Source organism: Pseudorca crassidens, chromosome 11 (assembly GCF_039906515.1).
Source record: "Pseudorca crassidens isolate mPseCra1 chromosome 11, mPseCra1.hap1, whole genome shotgun sequence".
Classification (NCBI taxonomy): domain Eukaryota; kingdom Metazoa; phylum Chordata; class Mammalia; order Artiodactyla; family Delphinidae; genus Pseudorca; species Pseudorca crassidens.
Window position 1 is genome coordinate 90,900,333 of NC_090306.1, and position 19,004 is coordinate 90,919,336.

The following is a 19,004-nucleotide window of genomic DNA, read 5'->3' on the forward strand; positions in this document are numbered from 1 at the left end:
GAGGCTTATCTTTTCCACCCCTTGTCTCCCCAGATGTCAAGAGATATTGTTCTGGGGAACAGCCTGAGAAAAGCCCTATTCTCCTTGCTCCTCCTCACCTGCCAAGAAGGGGTGGCCTGCAGGTGCCTGGCCGAACCGAGGAGCTGCCAGGAAACGTCAGGCCATTCACTCTGGTTGAGAAGTGGCCTCCCCTGTGCCAAGTCCCAACCTTGGCAGCTCCATCCACGGGTTCTCATGAGCAGCACCTGTCTGCCTAGGCTTCAAACCCCAGCTCCCACTTGCTGCTTCACACTAATGCAGGTGACCCCATGATCAGAAGGGCCTCCCTCAGAGCCGTGGTTCCTCCTCTGACAAAGCCCTTGCTTGTTTGAATCACTGAGCCTCAGGAAGGTCTTGAGTTCCTAAAGTAAGAGAAGCTTTATATATAAGAGAAGACTGATGATATTACCCAAAGTGCTCTTTTTCACATGGAGAAATTCAGGTGGAGAGGGAAGAGAGACCTTGGAGAGTATCTTCAGGTCTAGGGGTTCTCAGTCACCTGGAGGAACTTTAAAAAATGAGATCCTGGGACTTCCCTGGTGGCGCAGTGGTTAAGACTCCACGCTCCCAATGCAGGGGGCCCAGGTTCGATCCCTGGTCAGGGAACTAGATTCCACATGCCACAACTAGGAGTTCACATGCCGCAGCTAAGGAGCCTGTGTGCCGCAGCTAAGGAGCCAGCGAGCCGCAACTAAGGAACCCACCTGCTGCAACTAAGACCCAGTGCAACCAAATAAATACATATTAAAAAAAAATGAGATCCTGATTTACAAAGTCTGGTGTGGGGGAAGGGCATAACCCCTCAGTGGAGCCCATGTTGAGAATCCCTGATCTGCTTCAACCCACTTGTTTTACAGATAAGAAAAACTGAGGTCCTGACAGAAGGGACTTTTGACATTGTTAATCTTGTCCAATTCACCTGTTTTACAGATGGGGAACTGAAGCCCAGAGAAGTTAAGGAGAATCACCTAAGGCTCCATAGCTAGTAAGTGGTATCTTAGTATTTTGGGCAGTTTGACTTTTAATTGTCTCAAAATGGTTCTACTATTATGTCTAGTTTTACTATCATAAAGCGCTACTTTAAAACCATCATGGTTGGGCCTCCCTGGTGGCTCAGTGGTTAAGAATCCGCCTGCCAAGGGAGGGGACACAGGTTTGACCCCTGGTTCAGGAAGATCTCACATGCCATGGAGCAACTAAGCCTGTGCACCACAACTCTAGGCCTGCACTCTACAGCCTGCGAGCCACAGTGCCTAGAGCCTGTGCTCTGCAACAAGAGAAGCCACCACAATGAGAAGCCCGTGCACCGCAACAAAGAGTAGCCCCCGCTCGTTGCAACTAAACAAAGCCCGCGCGCAGCAATGAAGACCCAACACAGCCAAAAATAAATTAATCAAAAATAAAAAACCCATCATGGTTCCCTACTGCTCAAGAAATAAAGTCTACATTCCATAACATGGCATTCAAGGCCCTATCATCACAACCTGGCCCCACCTACTTTTCTAAAAGTACTACCTTCATAGCCAGGAAAGTGGGGCCTATGCCCTGGTCCCCTCATTTTACAGGGCTCCACTCTGATCCTTTTCTAGCTGTATCACACTTCATGGGACAAAGAGTCCACAGGGTTAAGGAGACATGCTCCCTCTGGACCTCAGAGTATCCCAAGTTCACCTATGGGGCCTGTGAAATCCTCTTCCTTAATGTCTTTCTGAAAAAAAACCAATAGTGCTGCTAGGCCTGAGGGGCAGCCCTGCAGCAGCTGTTCAGTGGGAAGTGGGAGTATGGTTGGAGTTTGGACGTGCAGGTTGGATGTCCTCACATATGCACTCAACTCTCCTCCTGGTGCAGGCTAGTCCAGAGTGGAAAGAGCAGAGGAGCAGGCTGCAGGCTGGGAGCTGGCTCCTCTGTGTTCCAGGGAATCCAAGAATTCTAAATTCAAATGTTACCTTCTAGGTTGTCATGAAGGAATATTTGTCAAGGGAGGAGGATAGAACATATTTGACTGTTTTCTTCATAAATTTTAAAGATTTATTCATAGTATGTAGGCCTCCATTTGTACCCTGGCCTTGGCCCTGCGCATGCTGTGGAGGTGGGCTGACCCCTGATGGAGTCAGGGAGGAGGGGTAGTAGTCAACCTTGCTGCTGGAAGGTGAGTGGCCCAGCCCTCCAGTATGTATGAGATCTGCACTGGCAATTCCTGGAGGGATCACAAGCTGTATTTATGGTTAAAAGAAAGTATACAATGTTGATGTGATATGAAACCAGGATGTGGTGCCCCCCAGGTCCTGGTTGGTGAGCACTTCCTTCCCTTCTCCCTGCAATGCAATTCTTACAAAGTCCTGTTTTTAAATTCCTAGGCTCTCGTCTTTTTTCCACAGTAGAATTTCTATGGAATGTATGAATACTAGGAACAGCACTGCTACGTCATAGGATATCTCAGATATTTAATTTGCCTAAATAATTCCAGATTGTTCTTTAGAATGGCTGTACTTGTCTACCATCACATGAGATGTACAGGAGGGTTCCACTGTCCCCTTGTCTCCACTGAAACTTGGCATTATTCAGCTTTCTAATTTTTGCCAGATCACTGGTAGAAAAGTTATATCTCATTGTTGCTCTAACTTTAAGAAAATTTTAACTATTGTCTTAGCCTATTTGGGTTGCTATACCAGGATACCATAGGTTGGTAAACAACAGAAATTTATTTCTCACAGTTCTGAGCTGGAAGTCTGAGATCAGGATGACAGCATGGTGGGATTCTGGTGAGGGCCCTCTTCTGTGTTGCAGATGACTGTTTTCTCATTGGGTCCTCCTATGGTGGAGACAGCAGAAAGCTCTCTGAGGTCCATTTTATAAGGGCACTAATCCCATTCATGAGGGTTCTACCCTCATGACCTAATTACCTCTCAAAAGGCCTCACCTCTTAATGTCATCACACTGGAGATTAAGATTTCAACATGTGAATTTTATGGGGGACACATTCAGTTCATAACAATTACTAATGATTGTGAGCAGCTCAAATCTAATTTTTTTCAAATTGAAATAGCTATAATCAGCTCCAGATCCTGTCAGCCAGCCCACCTTTTTCTACAGTTGTCTGCAAGTAGAGCTTGAGAGACCAGGGATCAGTCTGCTGATATCTAGACTCACTGTGACACTGAATAGTGGAGATATCCATGATGCTACAGCATTTGCCATTTCTCTTTATCCTCATCTCTTGGGGACTTCATCTCCTGCCTTCTTGCACCCTAGTTCCCTGCTCTCCAGCTGCACTGGTCATGAACATGCAAAGCCATTCCACACCTAGGGGACTTTGGCTCCCACTGTTCCCTCTGCCAGGACCACTGACATTCTCAAAATGTGTTCCTTCCCTCGAGTTTCTGTTCAAACGTCATCTCATCAGTGATATCTTCTCTGTCCTTTGTAACCAAAGTAGCTCTTTGCCCACCTTCTGCCCTTAAGTTTTCGTTTTTTTTTTTAACATCTTTATTGGAGTATAATTGCTTTACAATGGTGTGTTAGTTTCTGCTGTATAACAAAGTGAGTCAGCTATACATATACATATATCCCCATATCTCCTCCCTCTTGTGTTGTTTTCTTCTTAACAATCCCCACTAATTGGCATTCCCACTGCCTGTTATTTAGTCTGTTTAGTTTCTGTTTCTTATGCCGCAATAGCAAAGACTGTATCACTTCTATATCCAAAGTGCCTGGAAGGGTGGCTGGCATACAGTAGGCACTCAATAATAACTTACTGAATTTAATAAATTCTTACTGGTTACTCCTATCTAGACATATTGACACAACACAATTGCAAACATTTAGACATTTATTAGTTTTTGCAGGGTAGTTTTTAGATCATTAAATAAATGGGTTAATGTGGGAAGAGGCATTACAAAATGACAAAACCCACAAACAGGTGAATAAACCACAGACTGAGTGGATTTCATAGACAGATTCAATTAGCTCCCCCAGGGTCTCTGGTGCCTTCCCCAACCAACCAAAACAATACATTTCCAGACCTGGCTTTGAAAAAAAATCTAAGTTTCTCCTAAATGTGAGATTATTTCCTAGAGTTCATATAGCACAAATTACTTTGGCTGTCTTGTATCAGTGATACAAGTTTAGTTACAAGTGATGTTTTTAGCTTGAAATTTTAGTCCAAAACAATGACAAACAATAAAAGCACCTTGTCACAGTTGCACAAATCCTTTCTAAATAACTTAACTCCACTTGCTTTCTCTGAAACTTCGGGGAAAGAAAGTGATTAGGAAACATTAGGGCTAGAATTCAGCCACAGCCATGTCTTTCTTTAAAAAAAAAAAAAAAAAGTCAGTTGGAGTGCCAGTTGTATAGTGCTGTCCATTGTTTAGGGAAAAAAAAGTTTTAACCCCAGGGTGGAAAAACTAACATTGTCACTAGGATATGAAGAAACCATGGTGAAGAACTAGCCACAGTGAGGCCCCATAGAATGGCCGGCGGCATCTGCTCCGAGGGCCTTTATCAGCAGCCTTGTATGTTCTATTCAAGACTCTCAGAACGATTGTTGGCATGATGTAGACAAATTGACGCAAATTAGTTTAGCACGGGCTATGCAAAGTTTAAGCTTGTTGAGCAACACACGTGGACCACATAGCAACAGCTTCCAACGCTATGCAAAAGGTGTTGGATGCAAAGTACTAACTACTCAGACTTTCCTCTTCCAGATTGGATGCAGAGTTTGCAAATCATTGGTGGAGGGATTTGGGGGAGTCAGGAAGCTGGCAACAGGGGCTGGAGCCCCTACACTGACCCTGAAGGCCAGTGAGGGCTGTGAAAAATATCTCCTGAAAGGGCTGCTTTCCACGTCTAAAACCGATTGCCTGTTATTTCATGGCCACAAATCCTCAAAGGATTGACCCTCAAAGATTAAGGGGATTCCGCCACTTTGCTCTTTACTTTGGTTCAAATATCTCAAGACAATTCCTTTAAGGCTGGTGTCACACAGACCACCTAGAGGGGCCTTCTAATTGTATTTACAGTAATTTAATTACATCAGGGAGAGCTTCAGAAGGCAGGATTTACCAAGATCGATACTATAGGTGTCTCTGGCAGAGTTTTAATCTGTTAAATCAACAGAGAAATGGTAAAAATAAAGCCACTCCAGAGTTTAGAAACCACTTCATGAACTTTTTCTTTTTTTTTTTTCCAGCAAGATTGAGAAGGTGAAGGAGACATTTTCCTGGGGTCCACAGCTTCCCCACTTTTGTTCATATTATTTTATACTCCATGCACACATTATATCCATTTGATCACACACACACAGTCTGGATATTACAAATGTGCCACAGCCAAGTGTGTGTGTGTGTGTGTGTGTGTGTGTGTGTGTGTAATTAAATGTATCTCTGGATAGTTGTTCAAGAACTTGCCAGCAGCAGGGTTTCTGGGGAAGACACCTGTGGGAATATGGGGTTCAGGTGGGAGGAAGACTTACTTTTAATCTCATTTCTATTTGTTTGTACTGCTACTTAAAAAAAATTTTTTTACACCAGATATTTTAAATAGTTTTCAAATGAATCCATAAGGAAATTTTTCCTACAAATATTAAATCACAAAATTCAGCAATCTGTATACAATTTAGGTTGTTTGGCTACCTAGCCTTGGTCAGTGTCTTTCCCTGGGGCTTTAGCTTTCCTACCTGTAAAATGGCACGGAATGAACCAGCTACCCCTGAAAGCCCCTTCCTCTCTGTGAGATCTATTGACCAGAGTCTAAAGACAGCGTGTGCTTCTACTGCCATCTAGCAGTCCGACTGGGACCGTGTGGGTCCAGCTTTTCCTGCACATTTAAAAAGAAGTCTGGGGCCATTATTCAACACGCAAATGGGACTTCCCAGGTGGCGTAGTTGTTAAGAATCCACCTGCCAATGCAGGGGACATGGGTTCAAGTCCTGGTCTGGGAAGATCCCACATGCCGCGGAGCAACTAAGCCTGTGTGCCACAACTACTGAGCCTGAGCTCTAGAGCTGTGAGCCACAACTATTGAGCCCGAGCACCACAACTACTGAAGCCTGCGTGCCTAGAGTCCATGCTCCACAACAAGAGAAGCCACCGCAATGAGAAGCCTGTGCACCACAACGAAGAGTAGCCCCCGCTCACCGCAACTAGAGAAATCCCAATGCACAGCAACAAAGACCCAACTCAGCCATAAATAAATAAATAAACACACACAAAAAAACATGCAAAGACTTCGTTGGATATACAGGTATCCTGCAGTCCCTAAGTGCTTTCTGGAGCAGCAGAGATTATATATAAATAAATCATTAGATATTAAAAAAAATAGTTCTCCATCAAAAAACTGTTAGAACTAATAAATTTATTCAGTAAAGTTGCAGTATATAAAATCAATACACAAAAATCAGTTGTTTTTCTTTACACTAATAAGAAACTATCAGAAAGAGGAATTAAGAAAGTAATCCCATTTACAATTGCATCATAAAGAGTAAGAAACCTAGGAATAAATTTAACCAAGGAGGTGAAAGACCTGTATATTGCAAACAACACCTTAATGAAAGAAACTGAGAAGACATAAATAGGTGGAAAGACTCCATGCTCATGGACTGGAATAATTAATATTGTTAAAATGTCCACACTACCCAAACCAATCTACAGATTCAATGCAATTCTTATCAAAATTCCAATGGTATTTTTCACAGAAATAGAACAAACAATCCTAAAATTTGTATGGAACCATGAAAGACCCCAAATAACCAAAGCAATCTTGAGAAGGAACAAAGCCGGAGGCATCATGTTCCCTGATTTCAAACTATATAACAAAGCTGTAGTAATTAAAACAGTATGGTATTGGCATAAGAAGAGACACATAGATTAAAAAACCCAAGCATATATGGTAAATTAATTTACAACAAAGGAGCTAAGAATATATAATGGAGAAAGGAGAGTCTCTTCAATAAATGTGTTAGGAAAACTGGACAGCCACATGCAGAAGAATAAAACCGAATCACTATCTTACACTGTGCACAAAAAATTAACTCAAAATGGCTTAAAGACTTAAATGTAAGACCTGAAACCATAAAACTCCTAGAAGAAAACACAGGCAGTAAACTCCTTGACATAGGTCTTGGCAATAATTTTTTGAATCTGACACCAAAAGCAAAGAAAACAAAAGCGAAAATAAACAAGTGGGACTACATCAAAGTAAAAGGCTTCTGCACAACAAAAGAAAAGATCCACAAAATGAAAAGGCAGCCTACTGAATGGGAGAAAATAATTGCAAATCATATATATGCTAAGGGGCTAATATCCAAAATATAAAGAACTCATACAACTTAATAGAGAAAACAAAAAAGCCCAAGCAATCTGATTATAAAATGGACAGAAGTATGAATAGACATTTTTCCAAAGATGACATACAGATGGCCACAGGTACATGAAAGATACTCAACATTATTAATCATTAGGGAAATGTAAATCAAAACCACAATGAGATATCACCTCACACCTGTTAGAACAGCTATGATCAAAAACACAAGAACTAACAAGTGTTGGCAAGGGTGTCGAGAAAAGGGAACCCTTGTGCACTGTTGGTGGGAATGTAAATTGGTACAACCACCATGGAATACAGTATGAAGTTTTCTCAAAAAATTAAAAACAGGGCTTCCCTGGTGGCACAGTGGTTGAGAGTCCACCTGCAGGTGCAGGGGACACGGCTTCGTGCCCTGGTCCGGGAAGATCCCACATGCTGCAGAGCGGCTGGGCCCGTGAGCCATGGCTGCTGAGCCTGCGCGTCCAGAGCCTGTGCTCCGCAACGGGAGAGGCCACAACAGTCAGAGGCCCGCGTACCACAAAAAAAAAAAAAAAAAAAAAAAAATTTAAAACAGAACTAGCATACAATCCACTTCTAGGTATTTACCTGAAGAATATGAAAATACTAATTCGAAAAGATATACGCACTCCCATGTTCACTGAAGCTTTATTTACAGCAGTCAATATGTGGAAACAACCAAAGTGTCCATTGATGAATGAACGGATAAATAACTTGTAAATATACATATACACATATATATGTATAAATATATTCATAAAAAAGAATGAAATCTTGCCATCTATGATAATACGGATGGACCTCAAGGATCTTATGCTAAATGAAATAAGTCAGACAGAGACAGACAAACACCATATAATCTCTCTTATATGTAGAGTCTAAAAACAAAAAGACAAATCAAGAAGCCCCACCAAAAACCAAGCTTATGGATACAGAGAATAGACTGGTGGGGGTGGGGGGTGGTGGCCAGAGGTGGGGAGTGGGGGGTGGGAGAAATGAGTGAACTGTTTTGGGGTTTTTTTTTTTTTAGTTTAAGTAAATTGAATACAATTTTTTTAAAAAATAGTTTTGAGCCTGTAATGTTTGACTAACGGTAAAACCCTCACTGCAATTCACTGGCCTCAAGGGTCTTTGGGGGGCGTGAACAGGCTGCTCAATGTTAACAAGTATTTGCTTGTTTGGTGTCAACTATGTGTGCAGGGCGATGTGCAGATGTGTGTGTGGTGGAAAAAGGCAGAAATTTGGTGTCCTGAAGTTCAGACACTCTAGTCCTATAAGGACAGAGACCAAGACCTTTTGGAGGTGTATTCCTTGTTAGCTTATGCACCTCCAGAAGCTAGCAAAGTACTGGCACAAACCAGGAGCTTAATAAATGCTTCTTTTCAATGAATGAATGAATGAGCTGGATTTGAATTCATGTCTTCTGCCTATGAGGGCATTTTTTTCTCTGAGCCTCCATTTCCTAGTCTGTAAAATAGAAATGATAACCATTCCCCCTTATTGTGAAGGTCCATTGATTAACAAAGGGCAATGCCTCTGTCAATTGGAAAATATTTTTTAAAGGAGGTGGGATAGGGGAATCTCCATATTTTGAGGCTCATCAACCATTTATTTTGCATGACTAAGAAACATATTCTTTACTCCCCAAATTCATATTTCCATTTGAGAACAGAAAAAAATATTTTCTGCCATATATTCTAAGATTATTTGACTAGCTAAAAGGAATACTGTGGAAATAGCCCAAATTCAGTGTGAAGTACACACAGAGACTGTTCTCACCATCTCTCCCCCCAAACCCACCCTTTTTGGCAAATGAATAGGTCGTGCTCTTTGTTTTTACTTCATCTCCAGGTTTCCATATATGTAAATTGAAGGAGTCCAATGAGATAAACTCAACAGTCTCTTCCTTTTAAAACAGATTCTAACAAGGAAAGTTGTCCAGCAAGGTACACCAAGGCAGGCCCAATATTGTGAAGAAACCATGATATGCTGCCACCTGTTGGTGATGCATTAAATTATTTTAAATTTTAAACAAAGCTGAAGTTAAGTATTAAAATATTATTAACTATAACCTAATGGATTTACACACATATTTACAGTAGAAACTCATTATAGTGCCAAGGGAAAGAGGTCTTTTCTTCCAAAGTAATAATAACAGTCAACTCTTAAGCATTTATTACCAAGTGCTGCATGTGTTCTCCAACTTAAATCCTCACATCCACCTTAAGCCAACGTTCTTTGATGATCCCCACTTCACAGATAAGGAAACTGATAGTCATTGAGGTAATAACCTGCTCCAGGTCACATGGGTGGTAAGTAGCAGAGGCAGAACTCAAGTCCAGTCCTTTCTGGCTCCAGGGCCTAAACATTAACATTAACATAGGCCCGCAGCTGGTGTATTCTTTGCTTAATTTCCATTCTGATTAGAAAAGTACTTAACGTCTTTGTAGAAATTTTAATTACAAAGGCAATAAAAATAACTTGAGATCCTACAACTAAAACAAAATCAATGTAACATTTTGTGCATATCTGTCAAGTATTTTTAGTGCTTGTATTGTGTACATATTTGTACTTTTATATATAACTTTTGTCAAAACAATAGATTTCCTTTCCTTTTAGAATTCATTCATTTATTCAATTAAATTTAGCAAATGCTTTCTTTGTGCCACGTAGAGATACAATGGATGAGGTTAAAAAACAAAAACAGAAACAAAAACGACATGATCACCACCCTTGTGAAGCTAACAGTCTAGAAGAAACATACAAATAATCATAAAGAGATAAATACTCCAGAGGAAAATTGTTCCAGGAGAACAGGTGACAAGGGAAGCTAGTCGACACTGGGGGGAACACAAAAGGCTTCCTTGAGGAAGTGATGCTTGGAAAGGTGTGGACAATTCACGGACCTCTTCCCCCTACCCCAGCAACTAAACTTCCAAGCAATTCTTTGTTTCATGGAGGGGAAACCTGCCCTCTCCATTCTCTTCCCACTGTCAGGTAGGCCCAGGGAAGGATCGGTAAAGCCTTCCCTAAGCAGGTGAAAGAGTGGGAATAAGATTTTATTCTTCTCTTACTGCAGGCACCTCGATATTTACAAGTGGTTTTTGAGACTACCCCTCTCTTGGTTTTAGGACGAGGAAAGCATCTCCCCACAACCACTGCATTTCCACTCCTACCACTGAAGGGATCTAGAGGTCTAGCCCCAACTTGGGGGGCCTCTGTCAGGGGAGAGCTAGAGTCTATAGTTTTCAGCTGAGGTCCTACTGTCAATTCCTGGGTGATAGAAAAAGGTCTGCTTAACAATTGCACAACTGGTTCCCTATCCTAACTGTATGTTAAAATCACCAGAGATTTGGCCCTTAGCCTCAGAAATTCAGATTTAAGCAGCCTTGGGCAGTACCTGGGTCTCGGGTTTTGTTTTGCTTTGTTTTAAGCTACCAGTGTGCAAAGGAAGCTGACAATTGTCATTTTTGCTATTTCTGTAGCACTTACTACTGTTATCTGCTTCTTTCTCCCACACTCCTATAACTCTTTCTTTCCTTGGTTTCTGATGCTTCATAGTATGTTTAATATTTGATAGGACCAGTTTCCTCTCATTGTTTTCTTTTTCAGAGTTTTCTTGGTAACTTTTCTGTATTTTTTCGTATTAACTTCAGATTCAATTTGCCTAGACTTTAAAAAATGGTGGATATTTTTATTAGAATCAGGTTAAATGAACATATGAACAGTTTTAATCTTTTTGATGTTCAAATTGTCCTATCTTTTCCATTGAGAATCACTTTCAATTGACTTCCAATTCTTTCTAAATTAAAAAAATGGTTATAAAATATCTCAAACATACACAGAAGTGGAAGGAATAGAACACATTCCCTCATGTACACATCATCCAGCTTTAATGATTATCAACTAATGGTCAGTCTAGTATCATCTACACCCCCAGGACGCCCCTACCCACAGATTACTTTTAGGTAAATCCCAGACATTATATACATTATTTAATTCATAAAAATTATAGGAGGTAATAAGTTATAAGGACTCTTTTTTCCAGCTTGAGATATAATTATCATATGACATCGTGCAAGCTTAAAGTGTACAATGTGACAATTTGATACATATATGTATTGTGAAATGATGAAGGGCTTTTAAAAACATAGCCACAATATCACTATCACAACTTAAAAATTAGTAACTCCTTAATATTATTAGATATCCAGTCAGTGTTCAAATTCCCCTTAGGGTCTTATAATTTTTTAAACAGTGGCTTGTTTAAAATGGGACCCAAACAAGGTCCATAACTTCATTTGGTTGATATGACTCAGTTTCTTTTTTCCCTTGCAATAAATTGACAAAATGGGTCATTTTCCCTGTACAACTTCTCACAGTCTGGATTTGTTGATCTCATCCATGTGCTTTTGTTTAACATGTTTCTATGTTCCTGTTCTTGAAAACATCTGGCAAGAACTGGAGGTTTGATCAGATTCAGGTTTGATTATGTGGCAACAATCCTCCTTCACAGGTGGAGGTGTATACTTCCATCAGCAGGCATTTAATGCTTGTTGTCTTTTTTTTTGTAATGTTACTGGCCATTAATGATCAACATTGGTAGACCCATTATTTTATTAATGGCTTGCAGAATGGTGATATTCTAATTTCTATCAATCCTTCCTTTCTTAGCCAGGATAAAGAAAAGCTTTCCTTCATCAACTATTTGGTTGCTCATATAACAAACGCAGGTTAAATGCTTGATTTTTTTCTCCTTATTTACTAATTTTCAAGAAGATTAGTTGGCTCACTAGCAACCTCCAAAAACAACTATGAGTTTTTTGGTTTGAATAACATGATAACCTCACAGATTTAATGGTATTTGACGTGTTCTACTCCACTGCAGTTGTCATTTTACTGATGCTCAAATTGTCTCACCTTTGGTCACTGCAAGCCTCTTCAGTCTGCCTCCTGAGTCTTTCTGACAGGACACTAGCAGTCTTTGGTAAATGTTTAATTGTATTTCTCTCTTAAACAGTCATATATTAAAGTGTACACTTTTCTCTACCTTGCATTTTTCACTTAATGACCTATTCTAGAAATCTCTCCATACTAGTATACTGAGATCATCTTCATTCCTTTTCTCAGGTACCTATGATTCCATTGTGTAGATGTACCAAAGTTTATTCAACTAGTCTCCTATTGCTGGGTATTTGGATTGCTTCCAGTCTTTTCTATTACAAAAAAAGATGATGATGGTGATGATTTTTTGGACTTGACACCAAAAGCAAAGACAACAAAAGCAAAAATGAACAAGTGGGACAACATCAAACTAAAAAGCTTCTGCAGAGCAAAAGAAAAGATCCACGAAATGAAAAGGCAGCCTACTGAAGGGGAGAAAATAATTGCAAATCATATACCTGATGACGGGTTAATATCCAAAATATTTAAAGAACACGTATAACTCAATAGAAAAAAGAAACAAAAAATCCAATTAAAAAACTGGCAGAGAGGGAATTCTCTGGCAGTCCAGTGGTTAGGACTCTGCGCTTTCACTGCCAAGGGAACAGGTTCAATCCTTGATCAGGGAACTAAGATTCGCCAAGCTGCGAGGTGCAGCCAAAAAAAAATAGACAGAGGACCTGAACAGACATTTTTCTGAAGAAGACAAACAAATGGCCAACAAGTACATGAAAAGGTGCTCATTAATGATCACGGAAATGCAAATCAAAACCACAATGAGGGCTTCCCTGGTGGCACAGTGGTTGAGAGTCCGCCTGCCGATGCAGGGGACACGGGTTCGTGCCCCGGTCTGGGAGGATCCCACATGCCGCGGAGCGGCTGCACCCGTGAGCCATGTGCTCCGCGACGGAGAGGCCGCAACAGTGAGAGACCCGCGTACCGCAAAAAAAAAAAAAGAACCACAATGAGATATTACCTTACACCTGTTAGAATGGCTATCATCAAAAAGAACACAAATAACAAATGCTGGCAAGGATGGGAGAAAAAGGAACCCTTGTACACTCTTGGGGGGAATGTAAATTGTTGCAACTACCAAGGGAAACAGCATTGAGGTTTCTCAAAAAACTAAAAATAGAGTTACCATATGATCCAGCAATTCCACTCCTGGGTACATATTCAAAAAATAGAAAATACTAATTTGAAAACATATCTGCACTCCCATGTTCAGTGCAGCATTACTTATAATACCCAAGACATGGAAACAACCTAAGTGTCCATCAATGGATGAAGGATAAAGAAAATGTGGTATATATACAAAATGGAATACTATTCAGCCATAAAAAAGGAAATCCTACTATTTGCAACAGCATGGATGGACCTTAAGGGCATTCTGCTTAGTGAAATAAGCCAGATAGGGAAAGACAAATATTGTATGATTTCACCTATATGTGGAATCTTAAAAAAAAACCTGAACTCATAGATATTGAGAATAGATTGTTTTTTGCCAGAGGTGGGGTGGGAGAGGTAGGTGAAATGGGTGAAGGTAGTCAAAGGTACAAATTTCCAGTTATAAGATAAATAAGTCCTGAGAATGTAATATACAGTATGGTGACTGTATTTAACAGTACTGTATTGTACATTGGAAAGCTGCTAAGAGTAGATCTTAAAAGTTCTCATCACGAGAAAAAACATGTAACTATGTGTGATGATGTTAACTAAACTTATTGTGGTAATCATTTTGCAATATTATATACATATATCAAATCATTATGCTGTACATCTAAAGTTAATACAATGCTATATATCAATCAATTTTAAAATATTTGCATTTTCTGGGCTTCCCTGGTGGCACAGTGGTTGAGAGTCCGCCTGCCGATGCAGGGGACACGGGTTCGTGCCCTGGTCCGGGAAGATCCCACATGCCGCAGAGTGGCTGGGCCCGTGAGCCATGGCCGCTGAGCCTGCGTGTCCGGAGCCTGGGCTCCGCAACAGGAGAGGCCACAACAGTGAGAGGCCCGCATACCGCAAAAAAAATAAAAATTAAAAAAATTTGCCTTTTCTGGAAATTTCACATAAATGCAATCATATAGTACACAGTCTTTTGCATCTGGCTTCTTTCACAGGTGGAAAACATTACTGAACAATGCCAAAGCATGTCACTAATCATATGTCCTAGATGCAGAGGCAAACAGGAGGTACTGATAAAGAGTTATGAGGAACAAAATATTGGAGTAAGGCTGATAAATTATGAAAATCAGGACATCAGAGTAAGCCTGATAAAGAATTATGAAAAAGATGATATCAGAGTAAGCTCTATGTAACTGCTTCTGTTTATTAAAAATCGGATGATGTGTAATAACTGTACCTTTAATTCCAGAACTGAAAATCCACTATAGCTTTATGGCCACTTTTGAGTAATTTGCATACATTCTGGTATTTTTTTTGCTCAATAATAAATTTATCTAATTTTATATTTATGAACTGGCATGTTTCTTTGGGTCTCAATCTCTTATTTCTCCTACATAAACAGCATAATGTTTTTGATGTTCATGTATTCTGTACCATGTATAAGCAGTCTGTTCCTTTTTACTGCTGAACAGTACTCCATTGTAAGGATATATAACCTATTCTCATTATTCCTGGTAGTTATGTTCTATAAAGTTGCTTCAAACACTGAATTAGTGAATCCTGAATTATTGCCCCTAGACGAAATACAGGGTTAGGTTCCTGCAAAATGTCATTTTCATCAACTAATCAATACATAACCTTGTTTTGTGTGTGTTTCTGTTTAAAGATGCCTTATTTAATATATATTGTTAATTCATTAACACTGAACTCATAGCAAACAGCACTATAATTTGTGCCTGAATGAAGCTTATCTAACACATGTATTTTCTGCATAAGGTACTTTACAACCTTGTGTTTAGGAACAGTAGACGGCAGGTCAGCCCTATGCTTGGATGCTATTTTAAACAAAAAGCACAAAAATGTGAAAAAGATGCCACTAAATAGACCGCAAAATAAACACTTGTGTACAGCAAAAGTGCTGAAATAAGAAGGCAGAGTGTCACTCTGTTTGACCTCAGATGGGAACGTTTGTTGGGTGACTCAAATTTTCTGCTTCTCTGCACATGTGTATGTCTGAGAATGACCAGGAAATCACTGTCTTGATTTGGGGTTACAAGTAAGTTTTAGAAAGTAGGCAAATTTGCAAATGTGGAATCCATGAATAATGAGAATTGACTGTACTATATTTTATCTATTCATCAGTTGATGGACATTGTGATTGTTTCTACATTTGGGCTATTATGAATAATGTTGCTATGAATACTTGTATACACGTCTCTGTGTAGATATATACGCCTTCATTTCTCTTTAGCAGATACGTAAGAGTAGGATTGCTAGGTCATATGGTAAGTTTATCTTTTTAAGAAACCACCAAACTGTTTTCTGAAGTGGTTGTACATTTTACACTCCCACCAGCAATGTCTCAGGGTCTGAGTTTCTCCATATCTTCACCAACACTTTTTATAGCCTACATTTTGATTATAGCCATTTTAGTGGGTGTGAAGTAGTATCTCACTGCGGTATTGATTTCATTTCCCTAATGTCTAATGATTTGGGGAAACTTTTCATGTGCCTATTAGTCATTCATATATCTTTTATGGTGAAATGTTTATTAAAATATTTTGCTCATTTTAGGGGCTTCCCTGGTGGCGCAGTGGTTGAGAGTCCACCTGCTGATGCAGGGGACACGGGTTCGTGCCCCGGTCCGGGAAGATCCCACATGCTACGCAGCGGCTGGGCCTGTGAGCCATGGCCGCTAAGCCTGCGCATCTGGAGCCTGTGCTCCGCGGCGGGAGAGGCCACAACAGTGAGAGGCACGCGTACCGCAAAAAAAAAAAAAAAAAAAAAAATATATATATATATATATATATATATATATAGCTCACTTTAAAATTGGGTTGTCTTCTTATTGAGCTCTTTCTGTATTCTGGATACAAGTCCATTATCAGATATATAATTTGCAAATATTTTTTCTGGGGCTTGTCTTTTCATTTTCTTTTTTTTAATTTATTTTTTATTGAAGTAGTGTTGAATTACTATGTTGTGTTAATTACTGCTGTACAGCAAAATGAATCAGTTATAATAAATATACATTCTTTTTCATATTCTTTTCCATTATGGTTTATCACACAATATTGAATATAGTTCCCTGTGCTATACAGTAGGACCTTGTTTAACCATTCTATATATAGCAGTTTGCATCTGCTAATCCCAAACTCCCAATCCAACCCCCTCCCACCCCCACCCCCTTGGCAACCACCAGTCTATTCTCTATGTCTCTATGTTTCATAGATAGGTTTGTTTGTGTCATATTTTATATTCCACATATAAGTGATATCATATGGTATTTGTCTTTCTCTTTCTGACTTACTTCACTTAGTATGATAATCTCTAGTTGCATCCATGTTGCTGCAAATGGCATTATTTCGTTCTTTTTTATGGCTGGGTAGTATTCCATTTTATATATGTACCACATCTGCTTTAACCATTCATCTGTTGATAGACATTTAGGTTGTTTCCGTGTCTTGGCTATTGTACCTTTTCATTTTCTTAATGGTGTTTAATGAAGTACAAAAGTTTTAAATTTTGATTAAGTCTAGTTTTATCTTTTCTGGAATGTGATTTTGGTGTTGTAATTAAGAGCACTTTGTATAACCCAAGGTCATGAGAATTTTCTCCTAGAAGTTATAGTCTTTATCTACAATCCAATGATTTTAGGAGAATATTATGTTGGCCATTATTGAGCAAATTTTCCCCTAGATTATGACATACCAGTCAAAATGTAGAATTTTAAATGTTCTTTTCAGGAATAATATTTTTAAAAATTTTGCTTATAAATATTTGTATGTTCCATTGTTTTGCTTTTCTCTGTAGGGGACTTCAGTTAAATATTTTGCCTATCTTCTATTATTTTCTCTATAATCCTTTTTTGATATTTGGATATTCTTTTTTCTCATTACTAACCACTCTGTCCCTAACTGCTTTTTGGTTATGTTTAGTTTTCCTTGTGCTTTTTATAATTTAATCTTTATTTTTTGAAGTGGCTTTGCTTTTTCCTTGTTTTTCCTTTGACATCTACTGTTTTATGCTTCACCCCCTTCCATCATCCAGCTGTCACCTTCTATTACCTGGCCATTTCTTTCCTGAGGTCTTTTACTTCTGCTGTGTGATTTTCCTTCTTAGATTCAATTGAAACGTTAAGTTTCAAAGTTCATGTTGGGATGCTGGATAATCTAATCATTTTCATTTTCTTTTTTTTCTTTTTTTTTTTTTTTGCGGTACATGGGCCTCTCACTGTTGTGGCCTCTCCCGTTGTGGAGCACAGGCTCCGGACGCGCAGGCTCAGCGGCCATGGCTCACGGGCCCAGCCGCTCCACGGCATGTGGGATCTTCCCGGACCGTGGCACGAACCCGTGTCCCCTGCATCTGCAGGCGGACTCTCAACCACTGCGCCACCAGGGAAGCCCCCATTTTCTTTTTCTTTACGTCAACATTTTTCTGTTGAATTTCTTTGTCCTCAGGGACATTTTGTTGCCCCTTTCCATCATTTTCTTACAGCTTCATTGTGAGGATTTTTTAAAATTGTATTTGATTTTCTGAAAAAATCTATTAGCTATAGATTCCTAAGGAGGGTAGAGGAAGGCAACTTCTAGATTTTGCAGTACCAAACAGGTTTGTCCCAAAAGATCTCCCTAATAAAGGTACATCTGAGCAGACCTGAAGGAAGTGAAGTGGCAAGCCAGAAATCCCAAGCATTCTAGGAGAGGGAAGAGCAAGTATGAAGACCCTGAAGAAGGATAACACCTGACATGTTTGAAGAAGAGCTGGGGGCCAATCTGGCTGGAATGGAGTGTTTAAGGGGGAAAGTATAGAAGATGAAGTCAAGGTGCAGGCAAGGGAGAAGGAATATAGTTCCAATTAAGGCCTTTGTAGGAAGTGAAAGCATTTTGGCTTTTACTCTGAATAAAATGGGAAACCACTGGAATATTGCGGGCAGAGGAGCTGACAACCTGATTTAAATTCTAGAAGGATCGCTCTGACCACTCTGTTAAGAACTGACTGTAAGGGTGTAAGGGTGAGAGTAAGGAGACTGGATAGGAGGCAACTGCAATGATTCAGGTGAGAAATGATGGAGGCCTGGATCACAGTTATAGGCAGTGGAAGTGGTGAGAAATGACTAGATTCAGAATATGCTTTGAAGGTATAAGTAACTGGATTTCCCCGAAGATTGGATATGGGACATAAGCAAAAGTAGGAGCTCAAGATGACTCCAAGGGTTTTGAACTGAGTAACTAGAAAATGCAGTTGACATCAACTAAGTTGGGGGAAGACTGCTGGAGGACAAGGTTTGAGGGGCAACATCAGGAATTAGGTTTTGGAAATCAAGTTTGTATGCCTGTCATACATTGTAGTGGAGACTTCCAGTAGACAACTGATTATACATATAGTCTGGAATTCAAGGGAGAGGTCTGGACTAGTTATATATTTAGAAGTAATCAGTACCTTCATAATATTTAAAGCCATAATACTAAAATTAGATGAGTAACTTTAGTTACTCAATCTAGGGAGTTACTTTCCATTAAGATGTCTGAAGCCTGAGCCCTGGGACACAAATGTTTAGTAAGTCAGAA

At 39.7% G+C, this 19,004-nt stretch overlaps 1 long non-coding RNA gene across 14 annotated transcripts in view; it reads right to left on the reverse strand.

The window, feature by feature from the left end:
- LOC137202373 (uncharacterized) overlaps positions 1-19,004 on the reverse strand; it is a 126,489-nt gene that overhangs the window by 99,024 nt on the left and 8,461 nt on the right. For 10 of the 14 annotated variants that reach the window (XR_010932581.1, XR_010932574.1, XR_010932582.1 and 7 more), the window contains one exon: positions 2,752-2,851. The exons of the other annotated variants lie outside the window; for them this stretch is intronic. This is a non-coding gene — a long non-coding RNA (uncharacterized lncRNA). The remainder of the gene's footprint in view (positions 1-2,751; positions 2,852-19,004) is intronic. 14 annotated transcript variants of the gene reach the window in all.